Source organism: Hibiscus syriacus, unplaced genomic scaffold (assembly GCF_006381635.1).
Source record: "Hibiscus syriacus cultivar Baekdansim isolate YM2019G1 unplaced genomic scaffold, ASM638163v2 tig00111769_pilon, whole genome shotgun sequence".
In the NCBI taxonomy this organism is placed as follows: Eukaryota; Viridiplantae; Streptophyta; class Magnoliopsida; order Malvales; family Malvaceae; genus Hibiscus; species Hibiscus syriacus.
Window position 1 is genome coordinate 5,593,772 of NW_024063172.1, and position 20,029 is coordinate 5,613,800.

Consider the following 20,029-nt stretch of genomic DNA (forward strand, 5'->3'; position numbering starts at 1 on the left):
TATTACATGCACCGTAAAACTATTTCGACATATACTCTCGCTTTTCAATTTTACAAACATAAAAATTAATTGAAAATAATTAGTATAATATTTTTTCAATTAATCATAATAAATAATAAGTATAATAAAAAAAATTTATAACAAAATTACCTTATAATGAAAAATCGTACGAACTTCTAAATTAAATATGAGAAGATTACCAAAATTATTGACTCGTTGACGGAATTATTGTATTAATCTATAAGTTGATAGGAGAGATGTGAGGAACATAATCGAGGGAGAAGGGTATATATAGCCATACAAGGCGCAATACCTGCACCGCGGTATATGTAATTATGGTATAACGCGGATCAGGGTCCGCGCTAAATATAATTGTGTAGATACACATATATAGCGCCGAGCAGGGGGCGCGCTATAGCCACGTGTAACCCAGTCAGCGTATAGCGCGGTGCAGGGCGCACGCTATACCTCACGTGACGCCAAATCAGCGTATAACGCAGGTCAGGGGCGCGCTTTACTGCTACGGGTGTTAGATCGAAAAATATAATCTGACCGATGTTAGATCGATAAATATACTACTCACCGATAATATTTCGAGAAAAACGCCAAATAAATTGATAATGAATTAATAGAGATTTTATTCATGTTTATTATTTATTTTTAAAAATATTTATATTTGGCTAGTGTTCGATCGTTTTCATTTGTTTATTTTTAAATATGTTCGTATTTAACTCATTTAACATTAACATATTTGTTTATATGTTCAGAATAATAGAGAAATTACACTAGTCCTCAAATTCTTTATACTTCATAGTTTAAGATCCAAAATTCACATTATATTCAATTTAATCCCTAACTTCACTAATATTCAAAATGTAAAAAAAAAAAAAAAATAAGTACTTAAAACGATTCAATAAACAAACTTTCAAACGAATTTATTCGTGAACATAAACGAATCACACATTTTTTTTGTATTTATTCATTTATTAAATAAACATAAAAATATTATTCATACTCATTTATTTAACTTAATAAACGAACTTTATACGACCGATTTATAAATATTTCATCAAATGCTATGTTGATTTATAGCTTTACATACCACTAGCCCAATATGAATGTGTAAATTGCAACGAAATAGTAAACCCCCTGAGATATATAAACATTCAACCTAAACCAAAAAGGAAAACAGCGTGAGTTTATATGTACATCATTCATATGTATGGGCTATATTTCTAGTTAACATCAAGATTTACAAAACTAACAGAGTTCCAGAAACCATTAACTATGCCAAAAAGAACAGCGAGCAATTAACAATATCACCACTTATCCACCAGCATTTGAACAACTCTAATCGTCCAGTTGGCCAAGACAACATACCATCATTCATCAACAGCATCCTTAAAATAACATTCAGGCACTTCCGATGGTGAAGACAGCATCGCCACACCCTTGAACTATTCCGAATTGCATCATTCAGCCAGTTAAAGAAACTATCAGCCATGGTTAGCTGGATGCTAATCCTATTATAATCTGAACATGAAACATTGATAGTATAGGTAATCACCTTGTGCTGCGTATACTTTTCTGTCATGGCTGTCAAATAGCTTCGTCGTCGATTCAAATGCAAGGCATGGATGGAAAGGACTCATTCCTTCAAGTCAATTGATCTATAACCTGAGTGACATTGCAGTGGCTTGCTCTGGAATACCAGTAAAACAATATGTTATCTTATCAGAAGCATGAACAAGCCCAAAGAATTCCCTGGGTGATTTATTGCTTCTGCTTTTACAAATGATCAATTTTCATCTCTAAGACTAATTTTATAATATGAAATGTGCGTTAAACTGTGTTTAACCACCCAAATTAATTTGTTGCCCTTTCACCTAGTGGATATACATTCAAGTAAACATCAAACTTCACCAAAAGATGGATTTTAATCTAATGGAAACCACGGTACCTGTAAAGCACAAAATTATCACAAGCTTTTTGGCATTTTTTTATGATATTACCTAAGATGATCAAGTAATTTGCAGTGCTAAAAATTTACCATAATGTGAATAAGACACAAAATATAGCTGCTGAAACATCACAAAATATATGGATTTCTTACCCAAGGGTGTGCGTTTGGTTGGATTATGAATCTTGACAGAAAAATAGCTGCTGAAGCAACTACCAACGGTAGGAATCGTAAAAATCCGTAGTCCAGCAAGCTCAGCTCCGCAAGATAACAACTCAAAAATTCCAACTGCAATTCTTGATACTGTGGAGCACACAAAAGAATGCAGAATCAGTAAAAAAAAAAAAAAACTAACAGCCTGTACAAATATAGGTATACTGCTAAAGTGTTCAGTGCCTACTTTGCAGTTTCCCTGTGCAGCTCTCATGACAAGTCTGCAAGCACAACGAAAGCATACCATGTACCTCACTTGTTACCATTAAGCAAATCACATTGGGGAAGGGGAAAAATATTAGAATGATTATGAAAAGAAAAGAAGGAAAAACTTAATAACATTTGGACAACATTCTTGCCTGAGGAAATTCCTAATAGTGGGAGTACCAACTTCGAAATCCAACAATTTAAGAACGTCTTTCTTCATCTCAACCATCTGCAAATCGTCAAGCTTTAATAGGTTAAATGTCCGAAAGACAACGAGGAAAAGAGAGGGAAGACCAAAATAAAGATGAAAGGAATTATGAGATGTAAATATACCTCTTCCTTGGTGTAAGCATTATCTGTTATGTAGCAAAAATCATCAATACCTGGTGGAGTGATCTCTTCGTACTTACTATGTCATCGATGAATCATCAATTTAATAACAAAACGAAATAAAATAAGCACAAAAGTGGGTTAACGTGTTTACCAGGCAATAAGCATGCAAGAAACACCAAGGAGTTGCAATTTGTTCCTACTGACAGAATGAGCCGACAAGAATCTGTCGATGTATGAAACTGTAAGATAAAGGGTATCGGAAACAAGTTTGTACTCCTCGGTTACTTCCACCAACCATCCCATAAGAATTTCCCGCATATCCACTGTAATATGATCATTCTGCACCTTCTCTATGTAATCGGGCAATGGCCTCCTTTTCTCCTCAATCTGAATCAAATTTATCATTAGCCATTAGTTAACAGTTATCATAAGAATGAAACAGAGTCCTTGCTATTTTCTTTTGAATCAAAACCTAAACCTTAAATCCCAGATCTGTTTTTCTTTTTTGAGAAGCCAAGCAGGGCTGCTGATGAGATTCAAACATAGAAGGTGCTAATGAATACTCAAACAATCCATGTTGGCCATAACCAGATTTTTCAAATCAAATTTAATACCTAATTTCTAATTAACGTTGACACAAACACATCAAACTTGTCCAAAGCAAAGAGATACATAGAAATTATTACTCGTGAATACCTCGAGAAAGTGGACATGTCCATATATAGAAGATAAGAAAGAGCATTTCCTCAGATCGGAAAAGCTTTCTTCAATCACATCGCCAGGTTCTTGCTTCTTCTTCTCTTTCAATTCACGTGTTGACTTCTTATCTCTATCTCTACATCTCTCATTCTTGGATATGCAATTCGGGTTATGACCCGAGCCGGTATCAGTACTGGAGCTGGTGAGTTCACCTGGAACGACACGTTTCTTGGCCGAGGAAGGCTGCAGAAGAAAAGAGTTGGTCAAGGAAGTTCGCTTCTTAGAAGAAGATGAAGAGCGCGTTGCTGGCACGTGGTTCTCTTGATCGACCACCATTTTTGGTGAATTACTCGAAAGGATTCTTGCAGAATTCATAACACTTTTGTTTCCTTCTTAAAAGAGACTTTTATTGGTAGTAAGAACATGCAGATTGTACGGAAAGCGCCATTATCTTATTTTGAAATGACTTTTCCCACCTTTTAATGTGATTTGATTTGCTAGTACTGTTTTACAACCAGAATATGCTGGCAATACAAACAAGTTAATCGTACGGATGGTACTTATCCAAATTCGAGAGATTTACTCAATCTTATTTATATTAGACATATTTTTAAAGAGTCAATTATATTATATGTATTTATAATATGATCTTTATTTTACATTTATCTCTAAATTTTTAAAATTCTAATTTTAATCTTTGATTACGTGTATCATTTTAAATTAGTTCTCAAACTTTTAAATATTTTAATTTCATCCCCAAGCTATTACCTTTATTCTAAATTAGTCCCCAAACAATTTGAACACTCTAATTTCATCCCAAAGCATACGTATATACTAATCACATTCATTGTTAATAAAATCATTATGTCAAGTTATATTATTATATGTTTGTAAAAAAAAATTAGGTTAGACTATGGCTGAAACTAATTACACATTTAGATGAAATTGGAATATTCAAAAGTTTGGGGACTAATTTAGAAAGAGAGTCATAGGCTAGAGATGAAATTAAAATGTTCAAATGTTTAAGGACTAATTTATAATGAGATTAATAACTTGAGGATGAAATTGAAATATTTAAAAGTTCAAAGACTAATTTAAAATGAGGTTATAGTTTGAGGACATATTAACTCAATTTTAAAAGAAAATTCATGGTAAAATCAGGTTCGAATTTATGGAGAAAAATATTTGACTTAATCGTCTTGAAAAATGATGTAATTATACTTTATATATCAAGAGATAATTGTAATATTATTTTTTCAATTAAAATTTTATTTTATCGAATAAAATTAATAATTATTTTATAAATATATTTATTTTGGATGGTGTCGAGTTAGTTTTGAATTTTATCTAAAAAATGAGTCGAGTTTGGAGTGGGATAGAGTCATCCTAAATCTGAATCAAATTTTGAATGAAAAATATATTATTTTCATATCAGATTAATCGAAAACACAACCTAATCTTATATATGTGTATCCATAATCAATGAGTTAATTATTTTTTAAAATAGTATAAATATAGGTTTTTAAATTATTTCACATCAACTAATTATATGTAAGGCTTATACATCTCATCATCATCTTTTGCAGCAGTAGATCTATATTATTGGGTAGTGTGAACAAATATCTTACCAGAAATCAATTTTATCCTTAAAATTTAATTTTTTTAATATTATTTAATTTAATAATTATATTTATCATAAATTTTTATTTATACCCGTTATATATAAAAAGAGAAAATAACCTTAATGATAAAAAATGACTTATAATATATGATTTTAATCAATTTTTTTTTGGATTTACCAAAATGACCAACTAAATCGTATGCGATCGATAATTCGCAACGCGATCTCCGGTATCGCAAATCAGTTTCCAGATTCGCAACGCAAACTTCGAATATCGCATTGCGATTTACATATTCGCATTGCGATAGTCCAAGTTCGCGTTGCCATAGTCGAAGTTCGCGTTGCGATTTATTCCAAATTCGTTGCGATAGTCCAAGTTCCCGTTACGATTTATTCCAAATTCGTTGCGATTTATTCCAAATTCGTTGCGATAGTCCAAGTTCGCGTTGCGATTTATTCCAAATTCGTTGCGATAGTCGAAGTTCGCGTTGCGATTTATTCCAAATTCGTTGCGATAGTCCAAAATCGCAACGACGGTATTGCATTTGTTTCTTAAGAATTTTCTCTAAAAAGATAGTATTCGCACGGACGTGTCGAAGACACGTATTACCACGACCACGACCACGACCACGGGACGACGGCGGATGCGGCGGCGGCGTGCGAGAGTCCCCCTTGTTCTCTATCACTCAACAAGGAAGTGAGAAAACCAAGCCTTAAATACTATTCCCAATAGTGTTTCCAATACTATGTGGGATTGAGCATTACCAACACTTGTTCCCAATACTATGTGAGATTGAGCCTTAAATAATGATATTATTTTTTAATGTTTTGCTTAAAATTGCAATAATCGCGATTGATTGTAGATTGACTTTTAATTATGACATATTTAATCGTATAATACTAATGCAATTGGTTGCTGATTCAGTTGTTTTAAGGTGCATGATTGTTAATTGTTTCCTGAATAATCACATTGTATTGAAAACAAGTGTTAGTAATGCTCAATCCCACATAGTATTGGAAACACTATTGGGAATGGTATTTAAGGCTTGGCTTTCCCACTTCTATGTTGAGTGATAGAGAACAAGGGGGACTCTCGCGCGCCGCCGCCGCCGTCAGTCTCGTCGGGTCGGGTCGTGGTCGTGGTAATGGTAATGGTAATGGTAATACGTGTCTTCGACACGTCCGCGCGAATATTATCTTTTTAGAGAAAATTCTTAAGAAACATTATCTTTAACGATTTTATTTTTAAATTTCATTTTAAGAGGTAATTATCTTCCTAATATATGATATTACTTATATGTTTTTCTATAAAAGCCTCTCTTCACAATTTCGCATGCAACACAAATACACAATCTTTTTTTTCTCTATTTTGATTTTTATTATTTATAATTGCCATGCATGATATTTTACTTATAATTTAAAGGAATATTCGGAACTGCTGCTAAAATATGAAAATCAATAAATCATTGACATTTATATAAGTTAATACTGGTTTTCCTTATCCCTCTGCATTTATTGGTAGATTTTATAGTTACTTTACTTAACGTGATGTCAATTATTAAGAGATTTTCCTTACTTATTCAGAGAAGAAAGAAAAAAAAGATAATTAGAGGTGGCTAAACTCTCGACACGTTCTCGAATAAATTATTTCACGAGATAATGCTCTCTCAAGATTAATTGCTCAAAGAGAAGGGAAGTAGGAGCAAGCACGGATCAGAGAAATATTATGAGGTGCGAAAATAGGAAGCTTCTCCAAGGAAAATTGAGGAAGGCTGACATAACAGAAGTTATAAAGAGTGAGAGATCAGTTGAGAGGAGCGGACAATTAGTAGGACAAGGCGAGAAATAAAGTTGAAGGCTGAACAACTTTAACAAAAAGATTAATTGGCTATAAAAAGGAGACTAAGGAACGGGTTCACGATTTTACTTAGTCCCAAATAGTGTTTCCAATCCACTTCATTTTCACCATCATTTCAAAGGCGAGCTTCAAGCACACAGACGAAGATCACCATGAGAGAGGAAGGTTCGATCATTCATTGTTTAGATCATATCCATATCTTATTCCATTTTTTTCTCTATCTTATTCGATTTTTTCTCTATCTCTATTATTTTATAATATGTTTCCAGCTATTTCGTTTGTACGCTGTTTTGAAACGAGGAACTAAACTTCTAGCTGGTTGATGTAATCGGCGAAGATTCTTCTATCCAATTAATAAAGTGTAGTGGTTTGATTTCACTCAATTGTGTCCTTGATATCTATCACCGTAGAAATATGTTGTACTTTGATTGCATTGAGACTTGAAAGAGTTAGATTGGTCTATGAACTCCGTTGAGTGATGCAAGAGCTCTTGAAAGAGAAGCTGTAGCACAATATGTCCCTAGAAATAGGCTTCATATTTGCTTGCGCAATGAAGAGTTGTGCTTAAACATCTCAAGGCTATACACATATAGTTACTTAAGGTAGCTCACTTATCGAAAGAGATGAATTTTACAGCTCAGTTGGGTTAAATTGCTATAGCTTTATTAAGGAAATAATTGGATTAAAACTAGCTACATTGGCTAGTGTCTTCTTCTTATATGTTATTCATCATTGTTCTTGCATGTCTCTAGATTGACATTCATTCACCATTACCTTTTGTAATTCATAATAAAAATTCAACAAATGGATCATAAGCTAACTAAAGACTCGAACTCATAATTTTCACCACTACGACAATGTGTAAGCAATTAACGGCTTGACTCTCTACCTTTCCCAGCGAAGTCGCCAAGCTGTCGTAATGTCCTTTTTATTTTAAGTTTTTTAATTTTAAAAGAAAATTTTGATTACGACTTATTGTGAAAATACTCATTTTAGATTAATTCGATTAAGTTGATTTGGAGTCGCCATCAACCTTTAGGTAAGGTAGGTTAAATACCTAAGAACGTCTTTTAAATGAATTAAAAAAATTTAAAAGACAAAATTGATATGTGTTTACCAAAAATTCATTTTAAAGAGTTCGGGAGTCGATTACTCGTGGGGAAGAACAAACACCACTACAACGTCCAAAATTTTGTCTTGCTACAAGGTTTGTATTTCGATGATTCACTCTCTCGTTTGAGGATGTCAGGTTTTTCACGACATGGTTTCTTCAGGTTGTTCACGACATGACGACTAGTCGTGTTTGGAAAATTGTGAATCTGAAGACAACATTGTTCCTTCTCGTTGGGGAAGTCTAATTGCCTGTAGATAATTTGTCTTTGAAAATGACTTTGCTCCTTCATGTTAAGGAGATCTAATCGCTTATGGGTGATTTGCTCAATGCCAAATATGATGATGACATTGCTTCTTTATGTTGATGAAATCTAGTCATGGTTGACAAGTATTGATTCCTTACCTTAGTAACAAGATAAATCTTTAAGATCATGTTCAAAAAGGTTGTATGATACGATTTCATGTTTGTCATATGTAGTATGTCCTAAAGATGATCTAAATGTGATTTTGATATGATGCATATGAATGTTCAATGTAACTCTGTGCAACTCAATCCTTGCTCCTGGGACTTTATCTGCTCTTGGTGAACAAATATCGATCGTGACATGCGAGATTTTCTTTATTACCATTGTCTGGGCCTCGACTGTGGCTACCTTTCTAACCCCTGTCAAATATTGTGATAATTTGGTCTATTTGACCTAGCTAGAGAAACGGGTTATCTTGCTTGGTTGACTTTTGACAAAAGGTCGATTTTCTCTTGAAGTAATTTGATTTGAGCGAAATCTTATCCGATGCATCCCCTGATTAGGATTTCTTTTGATCTCTTTTCATGGGAAGGCGGATTTGGTTTTAGATTGTTTCCTTTTTTGAATGTTTTTTTTATTTGAGTAAACTCTCTTTTTTAATGCTCTGGTCGATCATATTGAGCTAGAGAGATGTTTCTTTCGTCTATGCTTCCCGGTGAACACCTGTTTTGAAATTCCCATACTCTAAACTTTTCTCAGATTAAGAGATAATAATCTTTTTATATATGATACTATTATTAATCAATTGTTTTCATGCATGGTGCTTATGTAAAGGAGAAATAAAATGTAATCAACTGGTTTCATTAATGAGAGGTGAAAAAAGTGCAATATTTTGGAACAAGTGTTTCTTTTAAGAAAAAGACAAATATTACATAAAGAAGAAAGATTGAGTACCCTGATATCAAGTTCATGAGTTTTTCTATCTTCTCACCACAAGTCTTTTCTTGAAATTTAACATGTCTAAAGGATTCAGATCATACTGAGGATGTCTGAGTATGAGAATGTCTCCCTTAATTGTTAGGCTTCCAAGGGAATCCTCCATTCATAAGCCTAATCTTGAATATTCGAGTCGTCCTTTGTGGATTTTCAACTCAAATCCTCATTTGGTTTCAAGATGCCCATTTTGGGTTTTCATCTTGAACCCCTATTTTCTTTTCTATTTTCTTTTTCCTCTTTCCTTTTTTTTTCTTAATTTTTCCTTTTTTCTTTTTCCATTTTTCTTCAAGTGTAATATCGCTTGACTGAATAAGAATTCACAGGATTAGGCAATTCGTCTTTATTCATTTCGGTTAAAACCAAAGCTCCTCTTGAAAAGGCATTTTTTACAATGTAAGAGCCTTCCCAATTTGGCATCTACTTCCCTCGAAAGTCTTTTTACATAGACATGATATTTTTCAACACTAGATCTCTTTCGTGAAATTCTCGAGGTCTGACCTTTTTGTCCTGAGACTGCATTATTCTTTTCTGATACATATAGCCATGGTAGATAAGTCTCAATTTTTTCTCCTTAACCAAATTCAACTGATCAAACCTATTCTTAATCCAATCAGCCTCTTCCAGTTTCAACTCCATTAATACTCTCAAAGGAGGGATTTCTACCTCAACGGGCAAAACGACCTCCACCCCATAGACTAGATAGAACATTGTTACCCTAGTCGATGTACGAACTGATGTATGATAGGTTAACATAGCAAAATATAATTTTTTGTGCCAATCCCTATATGTTTCGGTTGTTTTTGCGATGATCTTTTTGTTATTTTTATTTTCTTCTTCCACTGCACCATTGATCTTTGGGCGATAAGGAGCCGAGTTGTGACGCTTAATCTTGAATTTTGTGCATACTTTATTTATTAAGTCATTGTTTAGATTCAAGGTATTATCTGAAATAATTATTTCTAGTGTTCTATATCTATAGAAAATTTCCTTCTTTAGGAATTTACAAACTACTCCTTTTGTGATACTGATATATGATGCAGCTTCAGCTCATTTGGTGAAATAATCGATAGCCACCACGATGAAATGGTGTCCATTTGAAACTTTTGGTGAGATTGCCCCAATGACATCAATGCCCTACATTGAAAATGGCCAAGGTGCAGTCATTACATGGAGTGGTGAGGGAAGAACATGTATTTTATCAACATGGATCTGACATTTATGACATTTTCAGGCAAAGCTGATGCAATCCCCTTCCATTGTTGATTAGTAGTAACCAAACCTCATGATTTGCTTGGCCATTATGAAACCATTTGCGTGTGTTCTAGAAATCCATTTATGAACCTCATCGAGTATTTTCTTAGCCTCAACTTTGTCAACGCATCTCAAAAGTACTTGATCTCTTACTTTTTTATACAGGATATCCCTATCAAGAATATACTATATAGCCAATCTTCTTAGAGTTCGCTTGTCATTTTTAGTATCTTCGGTAGGGTAAGTTTGATATTTTATATACTGAAGAATGTCAAAATACCAGAGGAGATCATCATCCTCCTTTTCCTCAATATTAAGCAATGAGTCGGGACTTCTCTTATACTCATTCAGATGGGCATCATTCAAGCTTGATCATCGACTTTGAACATCGAAGCCAACGTGGCCAAAGCATATACCATTTGGTTTTATTCTCGTGGGAGATAAGTAAAAGTAATCTCCTCGAACTCATTTGTTAGATCCATAACCATATTCTTGTATTCTATCAACTTGGAATCTATAGTCATTTACTCTCCACGAAGTTAGTAAATGACTAAGGCAGAATCACCAAATACTTTTAGTATTTTGATATTGCGCTCAATTGCAGCTTGAATTCCTATGATACGTGCTTCAAACTCGGCCATGTTGTTTGTACATTCAAAAGCGAGTTGATTGGTAAAGGGATAATGATTTCCTTTAGGTGAAAATAACAATTCCCCAATTCCATGTCCTACAACATTTAAGGCACCGTCAAAATTTACTTTCCATACTTTATCTTTCGGGGCTTCCTCTTCTTCTACATTGAATATGCACATTATGTCCTCATTCAAAAACTCAAATTTCACTGGTTTATAGTCTTCCAATGCCATGCTTGCTAAGAAATCTGCAATGGCACTGTATTTTACTACTTTTTGATTCATATAAACCATATCAAATTCTGATAACAACATTTTTCACCTCGTCATTCTTCTAGTTAGGGCTGATGATTCCATCATGTATTTCAACAGATCCATCCTCGATATTAACTAGGTAGTGTGGTATAAAAAGTACTATATTAACCTTTTTGTGGTGCATACGAAGGCACGACATAACTTCTTGATCGAAGAGTATCAAGTTTCACAATAAGTGATTTTTTTCACTGAGATAATAAATAGATTGTTCTCACATCCCAGTATCATCATGTTGTGTTAGTACACATCCCATTGAATTTTCAAAGACAAATAATTACAAAATCAGTGGCTTATCCGGGATCTGTGGCACTAAAATTGGTGCATTTGATAAATAATGATTAACTTTATCAAAACCTTATTGGCAATTGTCATCCCATGTTCTAGGTTTTTGCTTTCTCAATATGCGGAAGATTGAATCACTTTTTTCAATTAACTGAGAGATGAACCTGACAATGTAATTTAACCTCCATAAAAATCCTCGCACTTCATTTTTATTTTGGGAGGTGGTAATTCCAGGATTGCTTTGACTTTATCAGAATCTATTTTTATCCCTTTCTCATTTACTACAAATCCTAGCACTTTCCCAAAAGTGGCTCCAAAAGTGCACTTAGATGGATTAAGTTTCAACTAGTATTTTCTTAATCTCAAGAACAACTTCTTTAATATCACAACATGCTCTTCTTCGGTTTGTGATTTAACAATCATATCATTCATGTATACCTTTATCTCTTTGTGCATCATATCATGGAACAGGGTAATCATGCCTCGTTGTTACGTTATTACAAATATGCTCTACATTGTTACAAATATCATATTTTCCATATTCTCAAGGTCCATATTGATTTGGTTGTATCCTAAAAAGCCATCTATGAAGGAGAAAAGAGCTTGTCTAGCTATATTATCAACCAAGGTATCAATATGCAGAAGTGGGAAATAGTTTTTGAGACTTGCTCGATTGAGATTTCAGTAGTCAATAAACATCTGGACCTTCCCATATTTTTTGGAGCTGACACTATATTTGCTACCCATTCATGGTATTTGGATACCTGTAACAAACCGACAACAAACTATTTTTTCATTTCTTCTTTTATTTTTAGCAACATGTCTAGTTTCATTCTTTAAAGCTTTTGCTGCACTGGCTTATATTCTGGTTTTATTGGTATGTACCACAATGTCAGTACCCAATCCTGGCATGTTCTGGTATGACTAAGCAAATACATCTTTGAACTCATGCAGAGCGAAGTGCCAATCTTGACCTCTTTTTTATCCTCATTTGTCCCAAAATTCACCATCTTAATCTTTTCTTGATGGGGAAAAATCTGCTTTTTTTGTTTTTGCTCAATTAATCTAACAAGTTCAGGGTTCAAATCACATTCCCCATCATCCTTATAACCTTCAGATTCCTATAGACACGACATTTTCAAAATCAAAAGTTTTTTCGGAAACATCATTACTCGAGCAATTGATATATGGAGACCTGCAAAAGAAAATGACTATATTTCGGTCTAGAGATAATGATTTTTATATTTATTGAAAGAATGGCTATAATACAATAATAAATAATTAAATAGAATCTTTTCAATGGTGGGAATGAAGAAAATGCATCATTTCATTGAAAATAAAGACTAATTACAGTATGCCTTTACAAAAGATCCCTATTGCTTTCGGGAAAAAGTAACAAGGTTGTTATCATGCATTACTTTGCAATTTTTTTGAAACAATATAGGAATTTCTTCAATAGTGTAGTTGTTCAAAGAGTATCCAAGAGGATATTGATGAATAACTGCCAATGAGTACTCCCTAGTAGACTCATCTGTAATGGCATTGATGCTCAAATTCTCTTTTAAGGTTCAACCTATGCAACTTCCTTATCAAACCACGACGATTCCAGTATGTCTATGACAAAACCTCCAGACGAAAATGTCTTAGTAATGAGTGGTATACTATAGGTCCCTAGGTAATGTCTTCTCCTTGTGCTCTAGCCTTTCTTCTTTCCCTAAGCTTTTGTACATCCCTGACCTTGTCATAGTAGGTGAGATTATATACAATCCCAAAGTAATTCCTTTTGGGTGTCGAGGTCAAACCTTCAATGATTCCTTTCAATATCTTGCCCAAACATTTCCCAGTTTTGGCTCCTCAAACTAAAGTCTCATTTAGCTGCATCTTGGTGTTTCTCAAAAGTTGGGGAGAGGGCATCTTCTTTCCTTCAGGGACGAAAGTGGCATTGAAAAACTTCAAAGACTGGAATGATGACTCTAGTGCATTCTCATCTACCCCCATATACGGTGCATCAACAATGATAGAATCAATGATATCTTCTTATGCTTTAATGGTCACTAGAGTCCCATCAATGATATATCGAAGCTTTTAATGGAGAGAGGAGGGAACTACCCCAGCCATATGGATCCACGACCTTCCCAACAAATATTTTTAATTTGGATGGATATACATGACTACAAACTCCATCTCAAACGTTATAGGACCAACCTTGAGAGATATTGCCATATTTCCCATGATTTTTCGTTTAGTGCCATCAAAAGCTCGCACAATGTTGCCATAAACCCTCATTTAGGAGGTTTCCACAGGAAATCTATTGAGTGTGGTATATGGAATGACATTTAAGGTTTATCCATTGTCAATTAACACTCATAACAAGATTACCCTTTTGCAGTAAGAGGTGATGTGTAATGCCTTGCATCTACCTTTACATTCTTCAAGTATCTCATCATTATAAAAGTAGATGAAGTTGTTTACATTGATGTGGTTTACCATCCTATCTACACGCTCTACTGGCATGTTATTTCCCACAAAGGTCTCATTCAACACCTTTATCAATGTGTTTTGATGCACCTTATAAATTTGAAGGAGATATAACATCAAAATTAGTGCATGAGTTTTATGGAGTTGTTCAATAATGTTGTACTCACTGTGCTTCAAAATATTTATGAACTCTTGAGTTTTTTCGATTTTGACAGTTTATTCATCATGTCTTCATGCTCATTGATTACCAAAACTCTTACATTTTCTGATCTTCCAGATGTGTAACACCTCTCACTCCTAGTGAAACCTCTAACCTCAACAACTTCTTCCTCTTTTCTCTCAGGAATGTAGATCTGGCATGTATAGTTCCATGGGAAACTTTTGTTGCTCTTGTAGACAAATAGTGTCGGTGCCTTTATTACCACATTCGATGTTATATTTCCCTTATTCACCTCATATCTTGGCTTAGATATAACTAGTATTGGTTTCTTTAATCTCTCTTTGGCCTTTTCTGGGCATTCCTCAGAGGTATATACGTCTCCTTCATAGGTTATTAAATATTCCTCAAAGAATTCCAATTCCTTAATGTCCATTAGTCCCTGTACTACCTGCCTGAACTCTTGAAAGTATTGTATCTGATGAGCATCCTCATTGTGGTACTCATAATAGTTTCCTGATATTTGATCTACTGATCCCTTCATTAGGCTCAACAATCCTCTTGCTATCATTTGCTCATACACCTATCTCGGTGGTGTTCTTACTTTTTCGATCTTTCTCTTGATTCTTTAGCCTTCCTTTATAGCATTAACTCCTTGATTTTGATTGTTTGAAAGCAAATTTGTATAAATACATGGTGCCTCTGATTCGTTGAATGACACCACATTTCTTTTAATCAAACATTTTACTATAATTTTGAAGGTAAGACATTTTTCGATTGTATGCCTTGGGATATTAGCGTGATACTCACAAATCTCATTTTCATTGTACCACTTGGGAAAATGTTGTTCAATTGGGTTAGCATACTTTGGAGACACTACGTGTACTTTAGACAATCCTTTTAAGAGCTCACTGTATGTCATCAAAATAAGTGTGAATGATGCCCTTTCAGTATTGCTCTCATGCTTCACTACTCTTTGAGATGCATAATTTCCAATTTTTAGCTTGCTTATAAAGAAGTTTACATTGTTCACTTCTCATTCTTTCTTTCTCACAAAGGGTTTATTTGTTGAGATTTGGGCACCAACGATTAGACCCTTCTTCAACGCCCTCTCAATCATTTCCCCACATATCACTATGTTAGAGAAACCTTTTGTAGCCACCTCTAGCATATAGTTGTGAACTCTCTCTCAACCTATGGGGTGTGAACTTAGGCAACAATATCCCTCTAGCGCTGTGCATACTCACGAAAGTTTTTGCTGTGTTTCATCTCCATGTTTTGGAGAGTAACCCTATCGGGCTTTATGTCAATAACGTGTTGATACTACTCCTTGAAAGCATTTGCTAAATCTTTCCAAGACCCTATCTTAGACGAGTCAATTGATTGTACCACCTCATAGCAGACCCTGTTAGATTTACTTGAAAGCAATGAATTAAGAGTCTATCGTCCCTAAATAAGCCAGCCATTCTTCTACAGAAAATTGCCAGATGAGCAGTGGGGCATTTTTTTCCTTGATGCTTCTCAAACTCTGGCATCTTAAACTTGGGTGGTAAGATTAGATCAGGCACCAGTCTTAGTTCTACTACGTCCATTTCATCTTGGGTCTTTGTCATCCCATTCCTTTGAAGAAGTCCTTGCACCAGTCCTTTAGATGTTATAGCACCTAAGCCTTGGCTCTCTCGATCTCCTCGAGATCTAGCATAATGTATTCATTTTGATTTAGGGATGGGCATGGGCCGGGTTTCAGCCAACCCAACTCGACCTGAACCCGACCCGATTTCTTGAGATAAAATCTGATTCTGATTCGACATGACCCGACCCGAAATAATAAAAAATATTATTTTTATTTAATAAAAATAAATATTTAATTGAAAAATATATATAAGGGGTATTATTGTAATTATTCCTAAATAAATAAGGTAAAATTATATTTTTTAGGTCGGTTCGGGTCGGGTACTTTTTACTCTAAACCCAAATTTAACCCAACCCGAACATCACCTTTAAAAAAATCGACCCAACTCGACCTAAACCTAGATTTTAAAAAACTTATCTGATTAGGTTAAAACCCATCGAGTTCAGGTTCCATGTCCATCCCTATTCAAATTAGCTTGAGGATTTGTTACGACCACTTGAGCTTTTAGTGGCAGAGGATACTAATCTTCTCAGGTGAGATGACCAACTTCGGAGTAGATTCCACTGCTACATATTCAGAAACCTCAACCAATGCAACATTTGATTCTTTCCCTGCTTCAACCTTTAGCCCAAAAAACTTTGCCACTATATCATTTAACATGCTAGATTGGTTTTGTAGGATGCGATATACAATTGATATCTGCGACTGTTCTATTTTCGCTTCCCATTCTTATTTCATCTTCAGTAAGTTCTCTTGCATTTCCTTTTTTAACTGTTCAGATATAACTTCTATGGTTTTACCTCTAGTGTTGTGAGGGTTTGGAGTTTTTCCTGCTAGTATCTTCTTCCACACAACCCTTCATGAATTAATTTTATTATCTATTTAGATATGAATGCATATTATTGGTGACATATTAACAATAAAACAATAAAATGAATGCTTATGCGAAAATAATAAAGAATGCAAATGCAAATAAAAGGTATTGATCCCAAGCGTGAACATCGTAGAACAACTTTCATTGGATGAAAAGTCTTGATCATTACAAAGTAGTTCGATTACATATAATGTTTAGCCCTTAAACTGAGCTCTAAAATTTCATTCATGATTGAAGTGATCTCCTTTATATAATCAGAGATTGGACTAGTGTGAAATAGAATAATTATGGCCTTGTTGGCCAATTCCCTTGTATGTTAAGCCACTTCACCCATTTGTGATATTGCTTAACCCATCATGCGCTCTCGCTCTCCAACCAAAGCATGGTAGTATTTCTACGTGTTTTTCCACCCAGTGTTAATCGGTTGATCTCTTTTTTCAGGTTAATGATTCGAATCCATTATTGTTGAAGTTTGCCCTTTAGTTCCATAACTTGTTCTTGTAGAGCCTTATTCTCCTCAAGAGAGACTCTTATGTCCAACGATACATGAGGGACTTACATTTGAAGCAGAGATTGTTCAAGACATGAGATATGGTCCTTAAGCTCATTATTCTTGGCTTGGGATTGGTTCAACTCCTCTTCAAACCTTATATGCAATTCTCCCATCTCCCCAGTAAGTTCATCCACTAATTGGCTTTTTGTTGAAAACCTTTACATCTATGACCCGATCTCTGCCTGCTTTCTATCAAGGACACGGTTCTAACCTTGCCTTTCGGACCACAATTCATTTTTCTTTTTCTCTTTTTCTTCTTTGAGTTCTTGGATTCTTCATTTTCTAGCTTTAAAATCTTCAAGTATAATATTCATTTCAGTTTCCAACCCCTGAACTCGATTTTCCCATCTTTTAGCTCTTTCAGACTATCTTCTTTTTCTTTCTTAAACTTTCATGCTTTACGGTTTTCAATCTTGAACTGCTTTACCAACTCTATTTTGATAATCCTTTTTCAGATCCTTTAACTCAACTTCTACCACTACTTTTCTTTTTCTCATCATCTCGAATTGTTTGACATGAAAGCCATCATAAAGGGTTAGCATGAAATTCTGACTTACCATTTCTTCTATTCTTTTGGAATCTTTTTTTTTTCCACTTCAAATTCTTTTATCTGGATTTCTAAGTTTGAAGGGATTTTCTTGAATTACTCTTCCATCGACAACGATCATTCTTAGAAGCTAAAGGAATTTTATCATTTGCTCTTTTGATTCTCCTGGCTTCATAGTTTGGAGTTATCATAACGTCAGCTCCAACCACATTCGTTCAAAATTTTAACCTCTATGAATCAGCTATATCCTTGACCCCCTTCTTATAGTTGATTTCTTTGTAATCAAACTCAGCATTAACAAGTCCATAGGCCATTGAAACAAGCTGTCGAGAACCATATTGTCTCAAGATTAACAAAGGAGCATATCCCACTTCTCCCCAAAGTCCCAAAAGCATAATCCAATCAGCACCACCACATTTATACTAGATCTGGGTATGCATTAACCATGGGGTTTACCAGGCTATATCCCGATCTCGAAGGTTTTTGAAGAAATTGATCCACTAGTCTTTATGTGATGTCTCAGGCCACTCTTTTGTATGGTACTATGCAATAGGTGAGTAGTCCTTTAAGAAGTGATTATAATTGACATTTTCTTATTTCTAGAAATGACTTCTGATCCACATGGTGAGCAGTTGAGTACACCCCATAAAGCAACCACCTCTTAACATTCTACAAATGTTCAAAGATATAAACGTCTCATTAGGATTATAGGTACATGATTATACTCCCTCTTCAATTTTTCAAAAAAATCAACCAGGTTAACTCAATGAGACCTAGGCACTTAGGAAAGATCACCAAGCCATAGATCCTTCGAGCAATGAAATTTCTCCTTATATTTTCATCCATGTGAGTCTCAGCTATCTTTTGCAGATGGAACCAAGAAACATCTTCACTTTCCCCTTTTCGTTGTAGGCGTTTAGTCACCCACTTGTCACTCGTGCTTGAGATTTTTATGAGTTTTTCTTTGAAGGATAGTCTTTTTGTTGATTTGGAATAGATCTTGTCCACTTTAACATTTTGTAAGTTCAATAAAAAGTGGTATTCTTCTAATGTCGGAGTCATGTCCTCGCGGTTGAATATGAAACAATTATAGGATGGGTTCCAGAATTGTATCATGCTTCGAATCAAGACCGAGTCTACTATGACAAACATCAGATGAAATATATCTCCATAGACATGTTGAAATGCTTACTTCTCACTAAAGCTCATACTCTTTCGAATCTTTTTCAGACCCTGAAGCTCATTTTATTTGATAGTGGTTGGAGTATAATTGGACAGCTCTAGCACATACTGCTCTAGTAGACTGTCTCTTTATTATTTTTGCTTTACTTCAGACCAGTCACGCACATATGCAAGATTCTCTTATTCGTTTAAGAAACTTTTATCCATCGTGACTCTACCTAAGGTGACCATTCTATGGTTCACTACATGCATGCTTTCAACTCTAACAGGGAAATGGTACTCGAATTATCCTTGCTGTCGGTACCCCTTGGGCTGCCAAACCCTCAATCTTAACCCATTATAGGCATAAATGGATCGAGTTCAATTCGAGGGGATACACTTCCATATACCCATACGAGGAATAAATACCTATAAAGGTATAAAGCATGTGTACCTTAGAGGTTATTTGCTAAGGCTCATACGAAGAATAAATTCTTACGAGAGCAAAGCGCTCACCCTTACTAACTTGGTACGGAACTCGGGTATAGAGCTTATGTCATGAAAATGTACGTGAGGTGTGTGAGGAGGAACTAAACAGCCTACACATGTACTATACATGCCAGCAGATCAACGGTCAGATCTTAATCAGTTGCGGCAACGTGGTGTCACTTTAGGTTAAACCCTAATCTACATTGCATATAGGCATTTGATTCCCATCTGATTCGATGGTGGGCGTTCGTGCGACGCATGGAGATTGCCTAGAGTTTGGGAAACCCTAAATATAACTTCAAATCTAAACTATTGGATAGGTCAAGATCTGATGGTTCTCGTGAAAGGTGGAGCCAGACTTGTGACGAAACCTTAAAGGCCTCACGCGGGCTTATTCCTTTACTAGGCCTGA

The 20,029-nt window shown here is 34.8% G+C and overlaps 1 pseudogene; it reads right to left on the reverse strand.

Annotated features, from left to right (window-relative positions):
• Nucleotides 1-1,229: 1,229 nt before the first annotated feature.
• Nucleotides 1,230-3,757, reverse strand: LOC120169571 (annotated as a pseudogene).
• Between the last annotated feature and the right edge of the window lie 16,272 nt (nucleotides 3,758-20,029).